The sequence below is a fragment of the Lygodium microphyllum genome, chromosome 20 (genome assembly GCF_053477565.2).
Source record: "Lygodium microphyllum isolate KBCC chromosome 20, Lygodium_microphyllum_v1.1.10, whole genome shotgun sequence".
NCBI classification, from domain to species: domain Eukaryota; kingdom Viridiplantae; phylum Streptophyta; class Polypodiopsida; order Schizaeales; family Lygodiaceae; genus Lygodium; species Lygodium microphyllum.
In genome coordinates this window covers 122,621,359-122,648,898 of record NC_141154.1, presented here as the reverse complement: position 1 = coordinate 122,648,898, position 27,540 = coordinate 122,621,359, and the positions used below count along the sequence as shown (strand labels likewise).

At 44.2% G+C, this 27,540-nt stretch overlaps 1 protein-coding gene and 1 pseudogene across 4 annotated transcripts in view; one reads left to right on the top strand and one right to left on the bottom strand.

Moving 5' to 3' along the window:
* The window catches only part of LOC148019334 (uncharacterized), a 71,283-nt gene that overhangs the window by 25,219 nt on the left and 18,524 nt on the right, over positions 1-27,540 (bottom strand). The gene's annotated exons all lie outside the window — the stretch shown is intronic.
* On the top strand, positions 4,278-12,111 carry LOC148019335 (uncharacterized; annotated as a pseudogene).

The following is a 27,540-nucleotide window of genomic DNA, read 5'->3' as shown; positions in this document are numbered from 1 at the left end:
CATTATGACAGTAGCTTGGGTACAGCTTTTCAGAAAAAGTTTAGAACTAGATAGAAGGGGCCTTTCATAGTAAAGAGGGCATACCCTAATAGCTCATGAAACCAGCCTTCATTGGGCGGTAGATGACCTGACTTTACACTTTTCACAACAAGCAAATAATTCCCAAATATTTACCACAATAATCTTGGACAACCAACATCCAATTGGCCCCAAAACTGGCACTCCTTGCAATATTTCTTTAACTTGTATTACCTTTAATACTAAGTACACTGAGATATAGGCTGATCTCTCTACAAATTCCAATACTTCAGGCTGTCACAAATGACCAGCAGCATCAGGATCCAATTTTCCCCTTGACTTTTGTACAAATTGGGCCTAGATTGGACCAAGAAGACTTGCATGCAAGTCAAATAAAATGTGGATGTGCAATCTCCTTCAGATCTGCTGTAATTTCACAAATTGCAGCAGCTGCTCACCAGGCCTCCAATTAACGAGCATGCTTCCTGTTACGTCCTTGGACATCTAGATGGGCACTAGTAGCATTGGTCATGGTTGTTAGGAAGTGACTTAGTGCAAACGCACTAAGGACACTTCAGGGTTACGGCAGCCGAGTCCTATTTATAGGACTCAAGGCCCTACTATGCACATTCATTGTGTGATCACCACACTTGGACTCTTGGCCCATTGGCCAATACATTCGTACACTAGGATGGTGTGGGCTGGTGGTATGGGATGCCAACCCTTGGGATGTGGTCGTGACTCAAAGTGCTACTAGCTCCCAGGCTCAAGGGTGAGCTTGTTTTGCTGTATGGCTAGAAGGTGAGTCTAACATCCAGTCCCTTTTATTGCACAAAACCACTTTTATGGTACGGGACACTACTAGAGCAAGAGGGGCATGCACATGGGGCATGTTATTGCGGGTGCTTGGGTACGATAACAATGCATGCTTCTCATTCAATACTTGAGCTTGGGTTCTGTGTTGGGTTGATGCTTGTGTGCAAGATTTTTCAATGGTTCTAATGATTGAATTCCTGGGAGTTGCCACTCCAGGGCTATGGCAAACCATCATTGGAAGCTAAAATCTTGTGGCCCCAATAAGAATCAGCATTTTGATTGACAATTATTTTTGCCAATTTAAATTAATTTTGAAGTTATCATTAGTTTTAATATTAATGTGACATTAGATGTTTTTGTCATCTTAATACTTAATGTTTATATTAATCCTACTATTCATTTTAATGTTAACATTGTGTTTAATGTTAGGACAAACGTTACAGTCAATCTTAATTTTCATGTTAGGGAGAGAATGACTCAAGATATCGGGGAGAGAGAATGACTGAAGATGTCAAGGAGAGCAAGATTAAATCATGGTGAGAGAGAGAGAGAGAGAGAGAGAGGAACTCTCTCGATGACAAGAGAGAATGCAAAGCACAGTATGGCGAGGGCAAGGCACACTGTGTGGCAAGGGCAAGGCACAATACAACAGGGGCGAACGCTAGAGAGCCAGAGCAAGAGAAGGACAGCAAAAGTCCGTCGGCCCAACAAACTAGCCCCCTCCTATTTTGGCCATGGATTAGGCGATGGTGGAGAGGGCAAGACACCTAGACAAGACAGGACATCGCTAGATTTCCCATGCAAGAAGGGAAGGAGTACCATTTTCAGCCCACGTGGCTTGATTTACTCACCCCCGTGGCTTTTTCTTTTTTCTTTTTTTTTGTTGGGGGGGGGGGGGGGGGGGGGGGGCGGGTTTCATAGTGCAGCGATGCAGAAGCGTAGGACAAAGACTGAGAGAGAGTGAACACAGAGAGAAGAGAGAGAGAGAAAAGGAGACAGTGTAAATGCACAAAATCTACGGTGTAGTATGCTGTATAAGAGTGCAGAAATACACAAGGGGGCAGAGGAAATATCTGCCTATGTATCCGACTTGATGATCTCGATCTCCCTCAGCCTGAGCACAGTCTGTCTCAGCCAACAGATCTCAAGATCAGAATCTGAAATAATGAATGCTGAAGTGTGCCACAAAATGGACTATAAATAGCCGAAAAATAGGAAATAACTGCAGCAGGTCTGTAGTAAAAACTATCCGATTGCAGTAACCTGTCCGACTACAGGTGCTAACGTGGCATTGACGTCCGCACTATCCTGGAAATGACTAGCTAACACCCCCTCTCAGATCCTGGACGGGTCAAAAGACTAAGGGATCTGGAATGCTGCCGAAGAAGAGCCTGGGGAAGCGCCTTCGTAAACAAATCTACAAGATTATCCTCCGTCTTGCAATACTCCACATCAATGGTCTCATCTAGAAGCTTCTCCCAAATGAAGTGATACTGGATCTCAATGTACTTCGTCCGCGCATGGAATACAAGATTTTGTACCAAGGCAATGCAACTCTCATTGTCGCACCGTAGAAGAGTAGGACAAGTCTAGGGGCAACCAAGCTCCTCCAACAATCTCTGAAGCCACACAGCCTCACATGTGGTGGAAGACGCAGCCCGATACTCCGCCTCAGTAGAAGAAAGAGCGACCGTGGGCTGCTTCTTGCTACTCCAAGAGATAACACCTATACCAAAGATAAAACAATAGCCTGTAGTAGACCGTCGGTGGTCCACATCGCCAGCCCAATCCGAGTCACTCCAACCTACAAGAACCAGATTTGAAGCATCTGTACCTACGCGATAAGAAATCCCTAAGTCAGAAGTCCTCCTCAAATACTGAAGAATCCTCAGGGCAGCCTGCCAATGCACCTGTTTGGGTTCTGTCATAAACCCTGCCAAAAGACCCACAGCAAAACAAAGATCGACACGAGTGTTGAGAAGCCAAATCAAGAATCCAATCAGCTGATAGTAGCGTGAAGCATCCATCAGGGAGAATCTGAGTGTGAAGTGGCCTTCCAATTCGGATCCATAGAAGTAGTGATGGGCCAACAAGTCTCCATCTCAAAAGTCACCAAGAGCTCCTGAATGTACCTCTGCTAAGATGAAAATCCCCCTCGGAGAGTGATAAATCTCGTGACCCAAGAAGAAATGAAGAAGCCCCAAATCCGTCATCTCGAATGCCTGATGTAAAGCTGTCTTGGTCTCTCGGACTTTCTGTGCATGAGCCCCTGTCAAAATCAAATCATCAACATATAACACGAACAACACACGACCAACCTCGGAAGTGTGCACATAAAGCTGCGGATCGGCCGTAGAGCACCGATATCCCAACTTCGACTAAAGAAACGAGTCAATCTTCTTGTTCCATGCAAGTGGAGCCTGCTTGAGGCCATACAAGGCCGCCTTCAACCTGTAAACTTTCCCATCCGAGGATCCAAAGCCAGGAGACTGCTCAACATAGATCTCCTCTTGCAAGTCACCGTTGAGAAAGGCCGACTTCACATCCAACTGATAAACAGGCCATCTTCTATGGCTAGCCAAGGCAAGAATAGCTCGAATAGTCGCCATACAAGTAGCGGGGGCAAAAGTATCATGGAAATCAATGCCTGGGCGCTGAGCAAAACCTTTAGCAACAAGGCGAGCCTTGTGCTTGTCCAAAGAACCATCGCTAAGGTACTTGGTCTTGAAGACCCACTTGACACCAATCACCTTCTTGTGAGAGGGACGAGGCACAAGAGACCAAGTGCCATTCCTCTCAATAGTCTCCAACTCGGCTTCCATGGCCTTTCGCCAATGATCAGACTGCAAAGCTTCCTTCACTGAAGTGGGCTCTCGATCCTGCATAACACGGGTCAGCAAACAATAGTTGGAGCAAACAAGCTCTGAAGAATGTGCATGGTTCCTCCGTGACCTCCGCGGTCCATCCTGCGGTTCCCACTCCTCAGGGACCCCCTCGATCCCTAAATCTCGAAGTGTGTCACGGGCCCAACGAGGAGGAGGACGAACCGCTCCCCGTCGCTCTTCATCTGCTGAAGACTCAGAAACATCCACCAGCGGCATAGTTGCACAAAATGCCGTTTCTGGCCCTCAGAAACGGCGTACCATTTCTTGCCGCTACGTAGAAATGCCATTTTTGACCCCCCCCCCCCCCCCTTTTTTTTTACTTTTCAACGCATTCTTTGCATGCCTTTTTAGGCGATTTTGCCCTACGTTTTTGAGCCCCCACGTGAAAAAAGAGAGCCCCGATTTGAAAATTGTTACAGCCTACACATGCTCGTTTCTCGAATGCTGCCGGCAGCCATGGGCTCTGCACACACCTACGTTTTGGCCTGCTCTCTCTCTCTCTCTCTCTCTCTCTCTCTCTCTCTCTCAGGATTCAGGTAGGATTCGGGAATAATCAACATGCCAAAGGATCAAGCATGGAGTCATGTCACAATGCTTCAAGCTTACGGAGGTGGTGGTGACTCCAAGCGGTGGCAATGCAATTATTGCGGCATTCAAAGAGGAGCAGTAGCCACAAGGATCAAAGATCATCTTGCCCGTGTGCCCAATAAAGACATCGGTCCATGTGAACATGTGCCTGCTGATATTAAGGCTTCCATGGAGCATTGGAGGCTCAGCCGCTTGGCTCTTACAGGTGCATCTAGTACAGGAGAAGGAAACCATGGAGATCATGAAATTTCAGCAATAGGAGGTCCTATAAAGAGGAGTAGAGGAGCTTCAGAGACTAACACAATGAGTGGTGCACATACAGGGGGTTCTACTGATGGAGCACGCGGAACACCTCATGCAACAAAAGGTTCATTGCAGGATGCTAGTATCAAAGCAGGTATTCAAAAGCAAGCCATTGCAAAGGCCACTAGAGAGCTCACTCGATTATTCATTCAGTGTGCCATTCCTTTCCATGTTTTGCGCACACCGAGATGGAAATCAGCCATGAGGGCTTTCAGCCGCATTGGATGTGAGTGGGAAGGGCCATCGTATGAGGGTATTCGGACAAGAGAGCTTAAAAATGAGAAAGCCCGCATAGAGGTTTGTTGGAACTGGAAGGACATAGCTGAGAGAGTTTGAGATCGAGCAAGAGTGAGCGTATGAGAGTGACGGCTGGAGTGAGTGTGAGCAGAGTGAAAGTCAGAGACAATAAGAGTGTACCAACAATGTGTTGGTACACAAAGAATAAAATGTATTTAGGTCCGATATGAACCTCTAGCTAACCAACTTCCACTAGTTGAATGCAATGCTCGTGCTGAGCTCTGCTTAGACTTTTAGTGAGAACATCTGCAAGGTTATCTTGTGTTTTAATCTTGGTCAATGTGATTTGACCATCTTCCAAAATCTGTCTGATGAAGTGATATCGCACATCTATATGCTTTGTGCGTGAATGATACATGGCATTCTTAGCCAGATACGCAGCACTCTGGCTATCACATCCCAAAACTGCAGTACCCATAGACATGCCGAGATCATCTGCAAGTCTGCTCAACCATATAGCTTCCTTAGAAGCTTCAATAGCTGATATGTATTCAGCTTCAGTGGTACTCAGTGCAACAATGTTTTGCAACCTGGAACACCAAGAAACAGCCCCAATAGCAACTGTAAAGACATACCCGCTAGTGGACCTACGAGTGTCCAAGTCACCTGCCATGTCTACATCACAATAACCCTGCAAACTAAGTGCACCCTGCTTTCTTTGTATACCCTTAAGGTATCGAAGAATTAACTTGACAGCCTCCCAATGTGCTTTGCTAGGATTTGACATAAACCTGCTAACAACTCCCACTGCACGAGCAATGTCTGGACGAGTAGCAACCATAGCATACATAAGAGAGCCACAAGCTGATGCATAAGGAACTCCCTTCATAGCATTTGCTTCCACGTCATCTTTCGGGCTGTTGGCTTTGCTAAGCTTGAGATAAGGTAAGGGTACCCCAAAAGGCTTAGCTTCAGCCATGTTAAATATGTCCATTACCTTTCCAATGTACTTTTCTTGAGATAAAAACAGCAATTTCTGCATTCTATCTCTACGAATCCTCATGCCCAAAATATGCTCTACATTCCCTAAATCTTTCATGGAGAAAGCTGATTTCAGCTGATTTTTTAGAGCATCCAAGCTAGTCTTTCTTTTCCCACCTAGTAACATATCATCCACATACAAAACAAGTATTATGGGGCTGCCATCTATATCCTTTTTCATGTACAAGCAATGATCTGCATGGCTCTGTGTAAACTCATGAGATAGCATAAAAGTATCAAACTTTTTGTACCACTGCCGTGGTGCTTGCTTCAGCCCATATAAGCTGCATTTTAGCTTACACACCATCTGCTCTTTTCCAGGAACTACAAAGCCCTTGGGCTGTTTCATGTAGATTTTCTCATCAATGTCACCATGCAAGAAAGTTGTTTTTACATCCATTTGATACAGCTCTAAATCCAAAACAGCAGTAAGAGCAAAAAGCACACGTAAAGTGGTCATCTTCACAATAGGTGAGAAGACCTCTTGGAAGTCAATCCCTTCCTTTTGTGCATAACCTTTGGCAACTAGCCTTGCCTTGTACTTGGGTTTCCCATCAACTGTCTTGACTTTGTACACCCATTTGTTTGGAAGTGGCTTCCTTCCCTTTGGTAATGACACAAGATCCCAAGTATCATTTGCATATAGAGATTTAATCTCTTCCTACATAGCTAGCTCCCACTTACTGCTGAATTCACATGACTTGGCCTCTTTGTATGTAAGAGGCTCACCCTCATCTGTAAGCATCACATAATGCAAGGAGGGGTCAAACCTATGTGGTTGCCTTCTTACACGTGTAGACCTGTGTACCCAATGATCAACATTGTCAGGAATTGGGTCCACATCAGGAGGTATATTATTTTCAGCATTGATTTGCTGCTGTAAACCATTTTCAGCATGTTGTTCATACTATACAGCACCTTCATTTTCATTTCCAGCACTGGCATTTTCATAATCAGCAAGCCTATCTTGCTCTCCATGACCTCCTTGTGCTTCTATTTGCTGTCCATCATCATCTGGCTCAAAAGTAACCGGCTGATCATTAGTTTCAGCCTGTGGTACAGCACCTTGAGGCTCATTTTCTGAAGTTATGGGTGGCTGCAAACTTTGAAATTTCACCTTTTTCAGATCTTCATTAGAGGCTAAAGAGCCTTTCAGCAATTTTGCCTCATTAAACACAACATTACGGCTGCGAATAATTTTCTTGGACTGAGGTAACCACACTCTGTAGCCAAATTCACCCCCATTACCATAGCCCATGAAAATGCCTTTGGTGGATTTTGGGTCAAGTTTGTTCCTCAGCTCATCCCTAACATGTACAAAAGCATCACATCCAAATATACGTAAATGGTCATATGAGGCCGATTTGCCAGACCAAACCTCCTCAGGGATGCCATTATTTAAGGACCTATTTGGAGAGCGGTTGCAAATGTGAACCGCGGTTTTGAGTGCCTCTCCCCAAAATGCATGAGGGAGATTAGTAGTGGACAACATGCACCACACTCTTTCACATAAAGTCCTGTTATATCTTTCAGCCACCCCATTTGAAGAAGGGCTGGCTGTAAGGGGCTGTAAGCTCCCTCTTAATACCATGTAAGTCACAAAATGACTTGAATTCAATCGATGTGAACTCACCCCCATTATCAGTTCTCAAGCATTTCAGCTTGCTATCTATCTGAGTGGTCAGAAATGCATGAAAAGTTTTAAAAACAGCAAACACTTCACTTTTCTTTTTCAGTAAGTACACCCAAATCTTCTTGGAACAATCATCAATAAAGGAGATAAAATATGCAGCACCACCCAATGATTTCACGGGCATACTACGTACATCAGAATGCACTAAGTCCAAGACATTGGACTTACGAGGGACACCAGAGTAAAAGGAATTTTTTATTTGCTTTCCAAACTGACACTCATTACAAAAATCAAGTTTAGAGCCTTTTCCATCAACCCTCTTCAGAGAGGTAAGAACATCAAGTCCTTTTTGGCTCATATGGCCTAATCTCTTATGCCATAACTCGGCTGCAAATTTCAGCAACTGCACGAAACTTGCCATTCAAGGCTTTACAATGCAAACAATACAATGTGCCCTTCTTGGTTCCTTTTGCAATCAGCATGGAACCCTTTTTTACTTTCCACAAACCACCACCAAACAGTGTGGTGTAGCCATGCAAGTCAAGCTGACCAATAGATAGTAAACTCTTTTTAATGCCAGGCACATATCTGACATCTTTCAACACAAGCTCTTGACCATTGTCTAAAGACAAGTGTATGGTGCCAATCCCATCAATGCTGCAAGCATGGTTATTTCCAAGGTACACCTTTCCATAACTGCCTGCATTGAACATAGCAAAACACTCCAAGCAAGGAGTTACATGGAAAGAGGCACCAGAGTCTACAATCCAAGTCTGAGTGACACCATCATCAACTGACAAGAGTGCATCAATCACATCAGCCTTGGTAATTTGTATATCCTGCATGTGACATACAAGGGCATCATAATCAACTGCACATAATACATCAGCCTCTATATCTGAAAGCTCCTCTATGACCACACTGGAGGCCACATTGGCCTTTTCTTTGCCTTTTGATGTCTCCAATGCATCTGTCTTTTCTTCCTTCTTCTTTTTATCTCCTGCATTCTTCTTTCTCTCTTGTTCTTTCTTGTAGTACCTGCAATCAGATTTCTTGTGGCCCTTCCGACCACAATGATAGCAAGTAATGTCACTCTTATCCTTTCCTTTGCTCTTGCTCCTGTTTCTCTACCCTGCATATGCATTTTTCTTTTCAACCCTGCCTCTTACATTATAAGCTGAGTTGCTGCCTTCTCCACTAGACATACGTCTAATTTCTTCATTTAAGATAGAACCCCTCACCCCATCAAATGAGAGATTGGGGTTATTGCTAAGTGAGACCACCAAGGTCTCCCAAGAGTCAGGCAGTGTCATAATCAAAAAGATCGCTCTCAACTTATCATCAAAATCCAAATTTGCATCTTTAAGCTGATTTAGAATCCCTATAAATGCACTCAAGTGCTCAACTGCAGGCTTTGACTCATCCAATCGCATATTCACCAACTTACGCATTAAATGCACCTGATTAACACGTGTGGTGATCTCATAAGTAGTCTTCAACTTCTCCCATATTGCATAACCTGTGTCTAAACCCTTAATGTCTGTCAAAATGGCATCAGCGACACCCATCTTTATGTAAGGCACAGTCTTTTTATTCACTCTAGCCCAATCTGCATCAGACATTAGTGCGGGTTTATCTTCCTGCAAAGCATCCTCACAATCCTTACGGAACAAAATGCCCTGCATACGGTCTTTCTAAAGGTCAAAGCCATGACCATCAAACCGTTTGATCTCCATCAAACTCTTATGTCTGAACTGGAAGAAGTTGCAGCCATTTTATCACGAACACAAGAGTAAATGCACTAATCTGCGGAAGCACAAGCTGAACCAGCAAAGTACCCTGCTGTTTTTCTTCAACCAAAAATAAATCTCTGTTGTTTATACATTAACCAGCCACTGCACGGGCAAAAGATATAGAAATTTACCAAAATTATGCGCAAATTCCCAAAATTTCAAGTCCAAAATTGCATGAATGTCAGTCAATCTGACCCAGCTGAGTAAAGCTTTGCCAATACATGCAAAGCCCCAAATTTCTGGGATCCAATGTCATGAAATTTTACCCAAAAATGCAAAATTTTGACATATTTGGCAAAATCCCCAATTTAATTGAGGTCACCACTCGCGATGTCTACAATTTCTGACTCAAAAGTCGCTGACAAGCATAAATGATGCCAAATCTGGGAAAAGCCCCAAATTTTAGGCTCGATTCCTCACAGATCTGTGATCTGTGCTTCTGGTGTGTGAACTCCCATAAGTGGTAAGTGGTAATGAGAAGATTTGATTTTTTTTTTTTAAACAAAGGAACTGACGGGCGGGGCGCGGGGGGTTCGTTGACCTTCAGGCAAGTCGCGTGGCCTATCCGCCGACGACTCAACGACTGGCCGTCACAGTCCGCCCGCGTCGGTTGCTACCTGGTCCCTTCCACGTGCCACTGCCTGTTTTGCCCACGACCAACAAGCTTCGTCGCTTCGCCTGCACACGTGATCTTCTGCCTTCGTGCCCGCGTGTGCCCTGCAAGTCGTCGTGACTCCCTACAACGTGTGCCTGCTAGCGCTGCCTGTTCCACGCTGTGACTCTGTCGAGGGATATTGTTGTCCCGTGTTGTTGGAACTGGAAGGACACAGCTGAGAAAGTTTGAGATCGAGCAAGAGTGAGCATATGAGTGTGACGGATGGAGTGAGTGTGAGCACAGTGAAAGTCAGAGACAATAAGAGTGTACCAACACAAAGAATAAAATGCATTTATACTTAGGGCACGTAAACAGTGTGCGTGTACTATATACACGGAGGTCACCGGGCCTTTATATCCCAACAAGGTTCAATTGCAACCATTGAAGGCCACTTGGGTGAAGTATGGTTGCACGATCTTGTGTGATGGGTGGTCTGATGTACGTAGACGAAGTGTCTATAACATTCTAGTCTCCTCTTGCAAGGGGACAATGTTCTTGAGGGCCATTGATGCTTCGGCGGTTGGCATAGTGATCACTGGCTCATATATTTGGCAACATATACGCAAGGCAATCATGGAGATAGGGGCAGATAATGTGGTTCAAGTAGTCACAGACAATGGGTCCAATTGTGTTTCCATGGGTTGCATGCTTGAGGCTTGAGTTTCCGAAGATAAGGTGAACCCCATGTGCTTCTCATTCTTTGGACTTGCTTATGGAGGACTTGGAGAAGTTAGATTGGGTTGACAGGATTTTTCAACAGCCAAGTCCATGGTGCATTTTGTCACAAAGTGGCCTAAGGTGCAAAGTATCTACTGTTCACACAGTGAGTTAGAGCTACTCAAGCCCTCAAGCACAAGGTTTGCATATATGTTTATTGTTGTGGAGAGGCTTGTGCGAGTGCGCAAGGACTTGATACGCACAGTGGTGCCCCGAGAGTGGTGTGCTTTGGAGGATAGCCAAGATGCAAAACACATATCTTTCTCACGGATGGTAATGGATCAAGGATGGTGGGAGGAGGCTGAAGCCTTAGTGAAATCAATCCAGCCCATCTATTCTGTATTGCGCATTACTAATATGGAGGGGAGCACCATGGGGCTACTCTATATGGATAAGATTGGAGAGGCCTTGGACAACAATACTTGCCTTCCTTGTAGAAAGTAAGTGATTTTTATGGTTTATGCAAATATGTATTATCATTTATGGTTTGCAAATTTATGTTTATCCACCATAGCTTCAATTGCCCATCTTGAATCCAGGATCGAGGAGCTTCGATGTGTATGGCAGACACAATGGAATTGGTTTCATAGACCAATCCATGCAGTTGCACATGTATTGCATCCCCTATGGCGTAGTGAGGATCAGTCTGCTGATGATGAGCTAGAGAATGGTATTCAGGAGTACTTTGAGAAGTGGGCAGACGGAGATTCGCAGATGGTCACGAGACTTGAGGATGAGCTTCTCCTGTTTCGTAACCATAGCCTCTCCTTTGGTCGCTCGACAACCTAGCTTCGAGAGACACAGTTGCAGCCTATGTCTTGGTGGGAGGAATATGGGGCATCTGCACCTACCCTAGTAAGTTCTAGGCTGAGGCTCTAGCTTTTAAGTACTTAGTATTCATACATTGCGCATTAGAAATGTTGTGCAATCTGAAATTTTTTTTCTTGTGGATCGTGACAGAAACGTCTTGCTATTTGAGTTCTTTCACAGGATTGCAGCTCATGCCCATGTGAAAGAAATTGGAGCACTTGGGCCCTCTTCCATACAAAGAAGAGGAATTGTTTGAGCATAGCTCAGTTGGAGAGGCTGGTCTTTTGTCACTGCAACCTTCGCCTTCTTGAGCGCACCTCTACCTCTCCTGAACCTCGCCAGGTGAATGTCGACAAGGTAGACATAGAGAAGGTGAAAGACATACCAAATATTCCTAGTGAGGAGTTGGACATCTACACCATGTTGTATGAGGAGATGTCAGCTCCTGCCCATCGCACACGAGCTTCACGGAGGGCCACTTCGCGACGGGATGGCGCCAACACTTCAACAGTTGCAGCCTCACCCTCTTCTACTAGCTCTCATTCTGAGTTAGATTCTACTTCTTCTAGTGCATCTGCTAGTGATGCAGAGACCGAGGATCAGGATGATGAGTAGTCACTCCAGAGTCTAGATTTCAAACACGTTTCAAACATTTCAGCTATTTATGATTGTATCGAGGCTTGAGCCTTAACTCTTTATCTTTTTGGTATTTTGCTTTGATGATCCACTATCCATGCATGATAGCACATGTTCACAGTATCTTGTACTCTTCTTTTTGAAATGATATAGACACACATGGATGGTGGCAAGTGCATGTGTACTGTGTAATCTCTCTTGAACTTTAATTTGATTAGTGTTCTCTGATAATTGATTGTTGTGGACTGTAGTTAAGAGTCTATGAACTTATGAAGACTCTAGAGGGCCGAGTGGCCTGTGGGAGAAATCAAATGATATTCATCTTTGCTTTGGATTTGGATGGTCAATTGTATACAATGGTTAATGAAACTGTAGTTTGTTATATTTTACATGTTTTTCCCATTAAATTGTTTTCGTCGTTTCTTGTCGGGACCGAAACTCCGTTTCTGCCATTTCCCGCCCGTTTCCGTTTCGTCGTTTCGGAAACTCCTGGCAACTATGACCGGCAGAAGCTCCTCGGGGGTTGCCGGTGGAAGAGAAGACTCTGAATTAGAAGAAAAATCTCCATCAAGAGGCTCTGGCTCCAAAGGAACTGTCTCAAGAGCCCAACTCTCCCCTGGATCTCCAAGGATGGAGTGCTCCTCACCCCCCTCTGTGGCCGAAACTTCCATGAACCGCACATCTTGGCTCGTGTAGACATCCCGCTTGATGGGATCAAACAAACGATAACCTTGGGACTGGGAGCTATAGCCAACAAAAACCTGTCGTCGGGAAGCCGCCTCGAACTTATCACGCTACATCTTCGGAATGTGCACATAAGCGTCACACCCAAAGATCCTGAAATAAGAGACATCAGACTTAGTCCCAAAGTAAGCCTCAGAAGGTGTCATCCTGTCAATGGCCGAAGTGGGAGATCGATTGAGGATGTGAACTGCGGTAGCCACTGCCTCGGCCCATAGAAACTGAGGTGTTTGTCGGTGCTCCATCATGGTGCGTGCCATCTCGATCACACTTCAGTTCTTCCGCTCCAAAATGCCATTCTCTTGGGGAGTGTTGGTGTTAGTAAACTCCTGGTGAATGCCCCTGTCTGCACAAAAACGAGCAAACTCATTAGCCATAAATTCACCTCCCTTGTCTGAACGCAATGTCTTCAGTCGCCGGTCAAAACGGTTCTCCTCAAAGTGAAGCCAATCCTTGAAGTGAGAGAATCCTCGGACTTCAAAGTCAAGAAATAGGCCCAAGTCATCCTGCTGTAGTCATCTACTGTTAACATGAAGTACAAGCTCCCCTTTAGGGACTCGGTCCTCATCGGGCCACAAAGATCCGTAGATACAAGCTCCATGGGTGGAGTAGACTGCCTAGAAGCTTTGTTGGGAATCGCATCTCGATGCGGTTTCCCACAAATGCAGGAGACACATGGCTGAACAACCCTCCCGACGCCTTCCGAAGGTACTCGTTGTTTAGGTGGCCAAACCGAGCATGCCATAGCTCGGACTGTGTCTGTAAAGTAAGAAGAAGAGAAGTAAGAGCTGAAGAAGACTTCAATTTGTAGACGCCATTCTCCTCATACCCTGCAGAGAGAACCTTCCTCGATCCACGATCAAGGACTCGAACAGTATCACTATCAAACTCCACCAAGAGGCCAAGAGCACAAATCTTATGGACCAAAAGTAAATGATACCCCAATCCTAGCACATGCAACACCTCAAAGGTGTGGGTACCACTACGTCCATCTAGAATAAGCTGCATCTCACCCCGCACAGCAATAGACACAGAAAAGCTGTCTCCAATGAGAATCTGCCCACGCGAAGGTCGCAAATGAGCAACACCAACGGAAGGAGTCGTGTGCCGAGAGGCACCACTATCCATGATCCACTCTTGAGCCTGGGGAGCTATCATCGCAGCATCAGAAGTCTTCGATGTAGAGTCCTCAATGACTACTAAGTGTAGAAAAGCAACTGATGAGGGTGCAGCCACCACTCCAAAATCCTTCGTGTCCTTCTTCTTGATATCCTTCTTGTCTTTGTTAGGGCAATCCTTCTTCCAGTGACCGGTCTTTCCACAAATATGGCAAGTCGATTCCTTCTCCTTGTCCTTCTTGGATTTGTTGTCCTCTTTCTTCTTCTTTTGGTCCTTCCCCTTCTTCTGAGAAGCTTGACCAACCAATGCCTCCGATTTGGAAGCATTCTGTCCCTTCAATTGTTCCTCCTGGTCCAAGACCATAGGAACCAACTCTTCCCACCAAAGAGTCGACTCCCACCCTGATGCAATAAGAGCGGAATAAAAAGTACCGAATCGTGGCGGCAACTAGGATAGTAAAGTGATCGCCATGTCTTCAGAGAAAATAGGCTTTCCAACATTTTAAACCTGCATCTGAAGCTGTCGAAGCTTGTTGATGTGTTCCCAAAGTGAAGAAGACTTATTCACGCACAAAGTCCGCATCTGCACCTCCAAAGAAACCCTCTTCATCAGGGTCATCCGGTTGTACATCTAATCGAGCTCCAGCCATATCTCTTGAGCCACCGTCAAGTGCTCGATACGAGCTATCACGGCTGTGGTGCAAGACTGAAACAGAAAAGATCGAATCCTAGCATTCAATTTGTCCCAATGAGACTGGACCTTGGTCAACTCCGCACGAGCATTGGAAGAGAGTTTGGACTCATCCCCCACCGAGGGCCTGTTAATCTCCTCCATCACCAGTTCCGCTAAATTATAAGACTCCAAAACGGCCAACATCATCACCCGCCAAATGCGATAATTGTCACCATCAAGCTTTTGATCCGATGGAAGAGTTGGTAGGACAGGCACCTTCCTGTCCATGATCGCCTGGAACTCCAAATCAATCTCTGTAGATATGTTAACCTGCAATACTTGTACAAACGCAAAATCAGCCCCCCCTGACTGTGAAAATGCGGCCTTCTAGGGCTGGTTCCTCCGCTGCCCAAACCTTCTTCACCCGCTGGAGGCGATGAAAATGTAAAATCTGCAATGGAAAGCCTCAAACGCAGCCTTCCTCCCCTTCGAACAGCAATAACCCTTCGAGCAGCAATAACCTGCAGAAAATTCACTGATTAGACTCCTTTCCCACATGCCCACACTCGCTTCAGCCTTAATCCGATGCGCAGCCCTCCCGCTCGTCCTCGAATCCTAGAAACGCAGCCTTGTGTTGTGCTGAAATCTCCTCTTCAGATAGGTTCAGCCCTCAATCAATCCATCTTCACCGCTTTGATACCATGTCAGAGTGCAGCGATGTAGAAGCGTAGGACAAAGACTGAGAGAGAGTGAACACAGAGAGAAGAGAGAGAGAGAAAAGGAGACAGTGTAAACGCAGAAAATCTGCGGTGTAGTATGATGTATAAGAGTGCAGAAATACATAAGGGGGCAAAGGAAATATCTGCGGATGTACCCGACTTGATGACCTTGATCTCCGTCAGCTTGACCATAGTCTGTCTCAGCCAACAGATCTCAAGATCAGAATCTGAAATAATGAATGCTGAAGTGTGCCACAAAACCGACTATAAATAGCCGAAAAATAGGAAATAATTGCAGCAGGTCGGCTGCATTAAACGCAGCCGACTGCAGTAACATGTCTGACTACAGGTATTGACGTGGCACCCGCTGACGTGGCACTGACGTCCGCACTGTCCAGGAAATGATTGGCTAACAGGGGGGGGGGGTGTGTGTGTGTGTGGCGGGTAGTGTGGTGTTTTGGTGCATGTTCACTTTTAAGGACCTTTCCTTAAACACGTAACCTTACCAAGTACCAATTCTCTTACTTCATAATTATTCTCTCTCTCATGAAATGGTCAAATTGCACTTTTAATTCACTACTAAAGCGAGCCCCTTAAGCTACCCCTTGCTATCCACCCCCTTTTTTTTAATAACTGAATAAATTGGCATTAAATGCACTCTCTTTGTTGTCCTTATATTTTAAATGCCCTCTCTCTCTCTCAATTCTGATTAAGCTTCAATACTTATTCTCACACTCTCTCTCAATCGTCTTATCCTCTCTCTAATTATACATTCTCTCTCACCATCATGGGTTCCTACGATGTATCTCCTTTCAATGCACCCATTCCTACTAAACCTCAACACATAGAGGATGCTCATCCAACTTCTCCCAAACCTGAACATACACATAGGTAGCATCCCAAAGCGTCTTCTCCCATCAAATCTAATGGAGACTCATCACTAGTGGTGATTCTCCAAGCTTAAATTAAGGATATGCACTGGCATTTGGCCAAGATGCACACTCCCCATTTTCCATTTGTGCCCACATCCATGAGGATGTTGCTGCCTCTTCAGTTCCAACCCGATCCCTTTAAAGGAGGGAAGAAGGAATGTGATGAGACAAACATGAAACCAACCTTCCTTCCGTGGATGGATGGTAAATCCCTAATTACAACTTAATTACAGCAGCAAACAATAAATGCAAATATGAAAATACAAATTTACCTACTGATCTTGGACAATGCACACCCGATTGACCCCAAAATTAGCACCCCTTTCGGTATGTCTTTAGCTTTATTAAAGAAAAAGTTGATTTACAATGGGATTCTCCCGATCCCCTTCACAATCCAAACTCCCCTTGCTGTCCAAAGTGACCAGCAAGTCTTCAATCTGATTTGCCCCTTGATTCGAGTACTTAATTGGCCTTCACCCACTTCATAGACGATGGAAATGCCCCAAATTCAATGGCCGGCTAGTCCACCTGAATTTAGCTGAAATTCACCTTCAACCCTAAAAAATCCAAGTCTTGGAGCTTTCAATTCTCTCAGCCTCCAAGGGTCCAAATGCTGAGATCTTCGAAGCAAGGCTGTGAAATGGCTGGGAGATGAGAGAGAAAGATGTAGAGAGAGAAAATTCAGAGTTTTGTCGCGATGAATGATAGAAAATCTGTCAAATGCAGCTACTATCCTACCACATCAGCATTAAATGCTGATGCCTACAACTGAGACATCCAAATCAGTTGTCACCTTGTATGTGGATGCAATCGCGCAACTGTGGAGGGTTCAAAACTGCAATGACCTCTCAAAACTCACTCGTGGCTGGCTGCAATGGCTGACAATAGGCTGGCCATGGCTGCTCACAGCTCTCCCACATTTGCTACAACAAGAATGATCTCGTTTTTCCTCTTCTTCATGTTGAGTGTCACCTCTTGCCATGTCAGCAGTGCCACAAGGCAACAGTCGGACTGTCCGATTGCAGTCGGCTGCATTAAATGCAGCTAACCTGCCTATTTTGGGCATTTTTCAGGCATTCTTTTCAGCCTTTTTAAGGCGGAGTTTCTAGCAAACTTAGACACTTGTATTTGACAGATTTCAGCCTACTGGTGACAAAGACACCACTCGGGGCTGACGGAGATCGAGGTCCTCACGGCAGAGACATTCGTAGATATTCTCTCTGCACCCGTGTATAATTCTACATCCTTATACAGCATTCTTCACTGCAGATTTTCTATGTTTCACTGTCTCTTTCTCTCTCTCTCTTCTCTCTCCATTCACTCTTTGTCACGGTCATTCACTTCCGCATTGCTTCACTCTGACATGGTATCATAGCGTTGAAGGACTGACCTAGGATGAACCTATCTGAAGAGGAGTTTTCAGTGTGACACAAGGCTGCGTTTTCAGCCTTCAAGTGCGAGCAGGTGGGCTGCACATTAGAACAAGGCTGAGGTGAGCGTGGGCGTGTAAGAAAAGAGAAGATTTGCTAAAGTTGTTGTTTTTCTGCTGTTAGAGAAGGAAGAAGGCTGTGTTTTGGCCTTCAAGTGCAGATTTCACCTTTTCATCACTTGGGGCGGCTGAAGAAGGATCGAGACACGGAGACAGGAGCCCTAGCAGACTGCGTTTTCACAATCAAAGGGGGTTTCTTTTGTGTTTGTGCAGGCATTCCAGATGAAGATATCTATAGAGACTGACGTGAAGTTCCAAGAGATCATGGACCGAAAGGTGCCTGTCTTACCGGCTCTTCCATCAGATCAAAAGCTCAATGGTGACAATTACCACATATGGCATGTGATGATATTGGCCATATTGAAGTCTTATGATTTGACGGAGTTTGTGATGGAGGAGATCAACTGGCCCTCAGTGAGAGATGAGTCCAAACTCTCTTCCAATGCTCATGTGGAGTTGACCAAAGCCCAGTCTCATTGGGACAAACTAAATGCTAGGATTCGTTCTTTCCTTTTTCTGACTTGTACAACAGCCGTGATAGCCCATATAGAGCACTCGACGGTGGCTCGAGAGATATGGTTGGAACTTGATCAGATGTACAACCGGATGAACCTTATGAAGAGGGTTTCTTTGGAGGTGCAAATGCGGACCTTGTCCATGAATAAGTCTTCTTCGCTTCGAGAACACATCAACAAGCTTCAACAACTTCAGATGCAAGTTCAAAATGCAGGGAAGTCTATTTCCTCCGAAGACATGGCGATCACTCTATTGTAACGGTTGCCGCCACAATTCAGTACTTTTCATTCCGCTCTTATTGCTTCAGGGCGAGAGTCAACTCTTCGATGGGAAAAGTTGGTTTCTATGGTCTTGGACCAAGAGGAACAATTGAAGGGACAGAATGCTTCCAAATCAGAGGCATTGATTGGTCAAGCCTCTCAGAAGAAGGGGAAGGACCAAAAGGAGAAAAAGAAGGACAACAAATCCAAGGACAAAGAGAAAGAATCGACTTGCCATATTTGTAGTAAGACTAGCCATTGGAAGAAGGATTTCCCCAATAAGGACAAGAAGGACACCAAGAAAATGGACACGAAGGATTCTAGAGCGGTGGCTACACCCTCATCATTTGCTTTTCTACACGTAGCGGACATTGAGGACTCTACACCAAAGACTTCTGATGCTATGATGACAGCTCCCCAAGCTCAACAGTGGATCATGGACAGTGGTGCCTCCCGGCACATAACTCCTTTGACAATTAGTATTGCCCATTTGCGACCCTTGCGTGGGCAGATTTTCATAGGAGACAACTCTTCTATGTCTATTGTAGCACAGGGTGAGATGCAACTAATCCAGATGGACGTAGTGGTACCCACACTTCTGAGATGTTGCATAAGTCAGGTTTAGGGTATCATTTGCTTTCGATCCATAAGATTTGTTCTCTTGGTCTCTCGGTGGAGTTTGACAATGATGTTGTTTGAGTTCTTGATCGTGGATTGAGGAAGGTTCTCTCTTCAGGATATGAGGATAATGGCATCTACAAATTGAAGTATTCTGCCGCTCTTACCTCTCAAACATAGTCCGAGCTATGGCATGCTCGGTTTGGCCACCTAAACTATGAATAACTTCGGAAGGCGTCACGAGGATGGCTTGTTGGAGGTTTGCTAGGCATAATGGTGAGCCAACAGCCATATGTCTCCTACATTCGTGGGAAGCAGCATAGGGATGCTATTCCCACCAAAGCTTCGAGGCGATCTACTTCACCTATGGAGCTTGTATCTACGGATCTTTGTGGCCCGATGAGGAATGAGTCCCTGAAGGGGAGCTTGCACTTCATGTTGATCGTAGATGACCACAACAGGATGACATAGGCCTACTTCTTGACGTTGAAGTCGGAAGCTTCCTCCCACTTCAAGGATTGGCTTCTCTTCAAGGAAAACTAATCGGGCCGGAGATTGAAGACCTTGCGATCAAACAAGGGTGGTGAATTTGTTTCTAATGAGTTTGCTTGTTTTTGTACAGATAGGGGTATTCACCAGGAATTTGCTAATACCAACACTCCTCAAGAGAATGGCATTTTGGAGCGAAAGAACCGAATTGTGATCAAGACTTGAGGCACCATGATGGAGCACCGACAGACACCTTGGTTTCTGTGAATCGAGGCAGTGGCTACGGCAGTCCACATCCTAAATCAATCTCCCACTTCGACCGTTGACAAGATGACACCTTTTGAGGCTTACTTTGGAACTAAGCCTGATGTCTCTTATTTCAAGATCTTTGGGTGTGATGCCTATGTGCGCATCCCGAAGACCCAACGTGACAAGTTTGAGGCGACTTTCCAACGACAGGTCTTTGTTGGCTATAGCTCCCAATCCCAATGTTATCGCTTGTATGATCCCATAAAGCGGGTTCTGTGCCTTGGACTTCGCCTTGGCTGGAGGGTCGGAATCGAAATCTAAGAGTCAGATGATGACCCGTCGGAGGAGTCCGCATCTCGCATCGTCTTCTGCTCCTTTTTCTTCCTGAAAACTGCTAACTCTTTGCAGTCCTTCCACAAGTGGCCCTTCTTGCCACAGTGGTAACATTGGGCCTTGGACTTCTTCATCTTCGAACCCCTCTGTGAAGCTACAAGAGCCTCACCTGAACCTCCATAACATGACGGAAGCCGCCCCTGTAGTCACAAAGTCGCCTCATGCTCAAGTAGCATCGAGGACATATAAAGAAAACTGACAGGAGTCGTAGATGTCTACGCTCGTAAAGCATTTGCCACTCCATCAAACTCCTGAGGAAGCTTATAGAGTACCGTACCAACAAGATGTGCCTTTGATAGAGCAGAGTGCATAGTGCAAAGTTGGTCCTGGATTTGGGTAACTCGAAGTAGGAAGGATTGGATTGTATCTTTGGGTTCAAACTTCAGTTGCTGGAGCTGGCCATAGAGAGTAACGGCCCTCATGGTGGAAGGAGCCTCGTACATCAACTGCAACTTCGACCATACATCTGAAGCTATCTTGCAAGAGGTGACCGCCAATAGGACTTCTTTGGAAATACACCAAAGTTAGGCCGAATAAGCACGGGCATCATCCAAATCCCATGTAAGCACTGCCTCCTCAAGGTTGTCTTCATCAAAATCAAATGGAACAGGAGAAGATTGTGTGGCTTCGGCGGTTTTTGAAGGAGCTTGGCTGCCCCCAGACTCATCCTACTATCTTGCGGTGCGACAATGAGAGTTGCATTGCCTTGGCACGGAATCCCGTATTCCATGCCCGGACGAAGCACATTGAGATCCAATACAACTTCATCAGGAAGAAGGTTCTAGATGCGACCATTGATGTGGAGTACTATAAGACTGAAGACAATCTTGCAAATTTGTTTACGAAGGCACTTTCCCAGGCTTTACTTCATCAGCATTCCAAATCCCTCAGTCTGCTACCTTGTCCAGGATCCAAGAGGGGGTGTTGAGTGTCACCTCCTGCCATGTCAACAGTGCCACGTGGCAGCAGTCGGACTCGACTGCATTAAATGCAGCCTACCTGCCTATTTTGGGCATTTTTCAGGCATTCTTTTCAATCCTTTTAAGGCTAAGTTTCCAGCACACTTAGACACTTGTATTTGATAGATTTCAACCTGTTGATGACAAAGAGAGCACTCGAGGATGACGGAGATCGAGGTCCTCAAGGTGGGGACATACGTAGATATTCTCTCTGCATCCGTGTATAATTTTGCATCCTTATACAGCATTCTTTACTACAGATGTTATGTGTTTCACTATCTCTTTCTCTCTCTCTCTTCTCTCTCCATTCACTCTTTGTCACGGTCATTCGCTTCCGCATTGCTTCACTCTAACACTTCAACCTTTTACCAGCTTGTATGGGCAAGTTTGCCAAGTGGCAGCCTTCCCAAATGGTTTTTCCAACATTATTCATCATTAAATATTAATTTTCAGCCTTTAATTACTGAAAATTAATCTAATAATTATTTCAGTGCCTAGAAAAATAATCTGATTGGCCAATAATTAAACTCGCTAGGCATCTTCCACTCCAGAGTCTCTATGTGCCATCTTTGACCATTAGATCAGCGTTAGATACCACCATTACACACCACATCTCTAGTGTCACAACTGACACTTATAGCCAAATGAATGACCTAGGCCAACAATTGACACCAGATACCACCAAGTACCTATGCAACATAACTTATAGCAACTTTTTCCTTACTCTAACCCCAGTGGCACCTCACATGTACAACATTTACTTAATCATGTGATTAAAAACTAATCCACATGTTAAGTGAGGTTTAAAAAAAATATGTCCTCGTGACAATCGTCTCCCTTGAAATCCTTGCAATCGTCCTTGATTGCACTACCAAATGCATCAAAAGTGAAGTACTACACTGGAATTTCCATAGGGCATCATAGTCAATACAACATTTTGCACTACTGTTCAACCATTCCATGTGCCCAACATATGCTGAAAATTACTAGCCAACATAACATAACATAAGAGTCACAAAGAATCTCAAAAACATTGCCAAATTATCATGTGACATGTCCATTTCTCATGAGCTCAACTCATCTGGCAAAACCAAGCCATAGTATAACGAAAACCAAGTATAAACCATGGTTGAAACATCAATGGCATCATAAGACATATTGTTGTCCACAAAACCAGCTGAATACCACTAAATATTAATGATCATACGCTAAAAACTAACATTCGATAATCAGCCCCTGATGATGGTGGAAACCCAACGTAAAAATTCCTATAATATTTGCCGAAGGTGCATCGGTTACAAATCGGCTTAATGTGCCTTGCTTACCAAGCATAACTAATTACACACCGAGAATAACAGATGCAAATGTACAGTTCCATAGCTACAGTGAAAACCATACCGATCTGCATACCAAACATAGTAACTAGTACACTGAGTAGTGATCTCCTGGCAAACATATTGTTCAGCTACAGTACCCTGAATGTATGCTGAATACATTCGAGATCCACTACTTCTAGAGCTGTCCATTACTGAGAAGCGGAGGTGCTAGCTCCTCACAAGCATCAGGTAATACTCTAGACCTCTACTCTGCTGAACCTGATTGAGCCCGAATTAAAGTCGGCTCTAACTAGAAAGCATCAAGGTAAAGCTACAACAACTGAGGATAGTCTGCCAACTCATCCTCCTCCATCCATTTGGCATCCATTGATGAATAATTCTGAAACTTCACCAAGTACCTTCTAGAACCCTTACCCCTGATCTTCCTCTCTTTGTGTGCCAAAATTTGCTCTGGTACTAGTATTTCATCGAGCTCTTCAATCTCCAGCTGAATTTCAGCAAATACATCCTCTGGCACATCTCCATGAAAAGGTCTAAGCAAGCTCACATGAAAGGCATTGTGTATCTGCCAATGTGGAGGTAATTTCAGCCTATAGTATGCATCACTAATCCTCTCCAACACTTGAAATGGCCCATAGTATCTCATAGACAACTTTGAATACATAGGGGGTACTTTCTTACCACCCTCTACCACCTCAAAAGGAGCCTTACCAGTGGAACTATGCATTGTATTGTTGTATGCAAACTCAACCAACGGCAAATAGTGTTCCTACTATGCTTTGTGGTCTAATACATAGCACTTCAAAAGATCTAACGCTGTGGAATTTGCCTCCTCAAAGATTGACCATCAATTTGTGGATGGAAGGATGAAGAGAATTTCAGCGTTGTGCCCATGTTCTCAAACAATCCTTTCCAGAACAAACTTGTCATCCGTGGGTCACAATCACTAATGATCGACTCTGACATACCATGATACTTAAACACATGCTGCATAAAAAGTTGTGCCATATGATCAGCCTTTATCTTTTTTCTCACTGGAATGAAGTGGGCCTGCTTACTGAACCTGCATATAATAGTCCATATCCCATCATTCCCTATAGGTGTGCGTGGAAGCTCAAAGATAAAATCCATAGCAATGCTCTACCAAGGCCTATCGGGAATAGGCAAGGGCTGTAATAAACCCGGCATCTTTTGCCTATCATACTTAACTTTCCGACATACTATGCATGTCCTAACAAATTGCTTAACATCATGCCTCAAAGCTGGCCAATAAAAGAAGTGTTCAACTGCCTTAACTATGGCATCAATACCCCTATAACCTGCATAAGGAGGAGCATGATTCTCAGTCATCACCTTGGCCCTCAACTGCTTTGTGACACACAGTCGTCCATGCACCATCAGAAAGCCCTCTCAAAGTACGAAATGATCATGGCTCCGGCCATTGCAAAGCTGATCATAGACATTTCCAAAGTCAGAATCAACAACATACTGGTCCTTCATGGCATCCAACTCGATGTAATAAACCATACTGACAACCGCCAACTGAGGTTTACGTGACAGTGCATCAACAACTACATTCTTTTTGCCATCAATGTACACAATCCGAAAGTGAAACATAGACAAAAAGTTTGCCCACCACATGTGCTTCTCAGATAACTCTGTCTAAGTCAAAAAGTAGCCCAAAGTCTGGTGGTCTGTCTGTACTGTGAAATCAGCCCCTAAGAGATAGTGTTTCCACTTTGCACTATGGAGAACACGACTCTCATAAGCAACCACATGACCATCTTGCATTAAAACAGCCCCAATGTTGTTTCCACATGCATCACACTACACAACAAATGACTTCCTGAGATCGGGCATATTAGATGGTTCAAGGTAAGTATTATGTTTTGTATCAGATCTGTCTTCAAAAATAGTATTAGATGGTTCAAGGTAAGTATTACGTTTTGTATCAGATCTGTCTTTCGTTCATGAACAACTCCGTTATGGGAAAACAAGCTCGAGAGAGATCTGTCTCTCCTCCCGACCACGCTTAGAAAGTTCTCACAGTGCCACCCCGTCGTGACCCATCTACCAGCTATCATTACCTGGTGAGTTCTACTATTTTAGTATTACTCACTTACTTCCTAAGCTCCCCTTAAACCCGTACGGGTGCCCAAAGCCCCCGGACGGTCATCCCTCGCACTTGTCTCCCCATAAGTTACATTTATTAATATAACATTTCCTCCCCCTTAAGAATCGGTTTCGTCCTCGAAAACGATGCTTGGGAGGTCCAACTATAAATTGGGAAACCTTTTCCCTAAGGTACTTACTCGCTCCCATGTTGTCACAACTCTATAGAAACAGAATTTGTATCCTTTTTCATTAATTTGTCTATATAATGATTTATTAAATTTGTTTCCTTTGCACTAATTAGATATAAAGAAAAGTGCATTAGAGCTGGCCACTGATGAGTGGTCACAGGTTATGGTGGACCCACGCGGTGGGTTAGAGAAAAGATAGTTCACACTTCCACCTATATGGCCCGATTAGGCGCCTGTGACCAAAAATCATGCATATCAGGGTTAGACTCACACACAGAAAGGATTGATGCCTTGAAGTGTGGGCTAGATCCGCCAGAACAGACAGTTACAATCAACAAGATGGCATGATCATGAAATGCTTGTACAATGTGCATGTGTGGGCTGAAAGCTTGAAATGCTTTTGCAACAAGAAGCAAACCCTATCCATGTACTGCTAATCAACGATGGAGAAAGGCTGATTTCCCCTCTTTCTTCTCTCATACTGTAAAGAAATCAGTTCTTATCATTGCATAATAGATAATGCATGTGTGTTTGTACATCTTTGCATGATCTTGTGAGAGTGAGAATTACTTCTCCTCACTCTCAGGTTGATTGTAACTGAGCTGGGTGGGGGGGGGGGGGTTTTGGCCATCTTCAACCCTCAATCTTGTCTCCATTACTTTTACATTTTCATGGCTGTAATTTTGTGAGTAATTTTCATTTTCAGCTTTAAGTGTTCATTCTCTTTTATATTAAATCTCGAAAACAAGCGAATATCATAATTGTTAAGCATACTACATTGTTTGGGGCGTTTACACATGTTGAGCTTTCTTCTAAACAATCTTTCCATTTTACCAGATATTCTTGATAAATAGTATTCCTCGTTCGTCTATTACGAACACTTAAAATTCTTTCTGATTCGTGTGGAATAGATTGGTCACCTATTAGCTCCTCAATGTTATCATTTAAGATTAGATTGTCCATATCACCCAGCTTTTTTCTTAGCTTGGAAAACTGGATGTGTTTTACTACCAGTAGGTAGTTGGAGCTTGTAAGCCTGTTCTCCCACCCTTTTAAGTATTGTGAAAGGACCACAATACCTGGGTGATAGCTTTGAACATCGTCCCGTTTTCATGGTTTTAGTTTTTTCAAGCACCTTAAGATAAACCAATTCCCCTTCTTCAAAGGAGATGTCTCTTCGGTGAGGATTTGCATAAGCTCTAGCTCGATTTTGAGCTTTCTTAATATTTTCTTGAGCAAATTTTAACATACTATTCATATCCTCCAAAAAATCATTTGCTTCCTGACCCTTTTTCTTTGTACAGTCCTACTGCATGAGGAGCTATGGGCTGAAACCCATACATTAGCATAAATGGACTATATCCAGTGGAAGAGTGCTTGGCACTATTATATGCAAACTTTGCTATCAGTAAATACTCTTCCCAATTAGTTTGCCTTTTACTTACATATGCTCTCAACATATCCTCAAGGATTTGGTTAACCCTTTCAGTTTGCCCATCTCTTTGCAGGTGCTCCACCATGCTCATGCTAAGTTTAGTATCCAATTTCCTAAATACAGCACGCCAAAATTGACTATCAAATTTTCTATCCTGATCAGAAACTATATTTGCCGGAAGGCCATACAATCGCTATATGTTCTCTATGAACAATCTAGCCAATTCTCGTATTTTAACATCAGTTGAAGTTGGAATAAACCTAGCCATTTTGGTTAACCTATCCACTATCACCCACACAGAGTCGTGCCCCCTCTGTGTCCTGGGTAATGTGACAATAAAGTCCATGGAGATGCTCTCCCATTTTCTCGAAGGAATCTCCAATGGGTGGAGAAGTCCTCCCATTTTCAATCTTTCAGCTTTATTAACCTAGCATTTATTACATTTGACCACATAGTCAAGGACGTCCTTATTCATTCCAAGCCAATAGAACTGCCTTTTAATAAGACTATGAGTCTTATTAACTCCTGGATGTCCCGCATTAGGGGTATCATGATACTCAAAGAGTATCTGGCGCCTTATTTCTTCATCTTTCGGGACACATACCCTACCCTTGTAGAGTAAATAACCATTATCAATGGTAAAATTCTTTCACTTGAATCCCATTTGAGCAACCCTTGATGCTCCATTTCCTTGTTGAACATCCTCAGATGTTCCTTCCTCAGTAGAGGCTCTTCCATTTGGATCCCCATTTTCTATTGCTTCCCATATGTTGGAATATGCCGGATCAACCTGGCATTTCCCTTTTAAGGATTCAAGTAAATCGGAAGTGAACTGAGTAAAACTCAATTCATTTATGATGGGCATTCTACTGAGTCCATCAGCCACTATATTATACTTTCCTTTTCTATACCTTATCTCATAGTCGAACTCTTGGAGGAGTTCGGCCCATCTGGCTTTATGCCCTTGTAGATCCGGTTGGTCATTAAGCCACTTAATGCTTTCATGATCCGACAAGATCAAAAGTTTGGCACCGTACAAATAGTGCCTCCATTTCTTCATTGCATGTACTATTGCATCGAGATATGTCAACAAAGGTCTTCCCTTTTGTCTGACAAAATCCCAATCTTCCCAATTTCTTTCCATTTCATTTTCAAGAAGGAATTCTTTCAAAAAGAC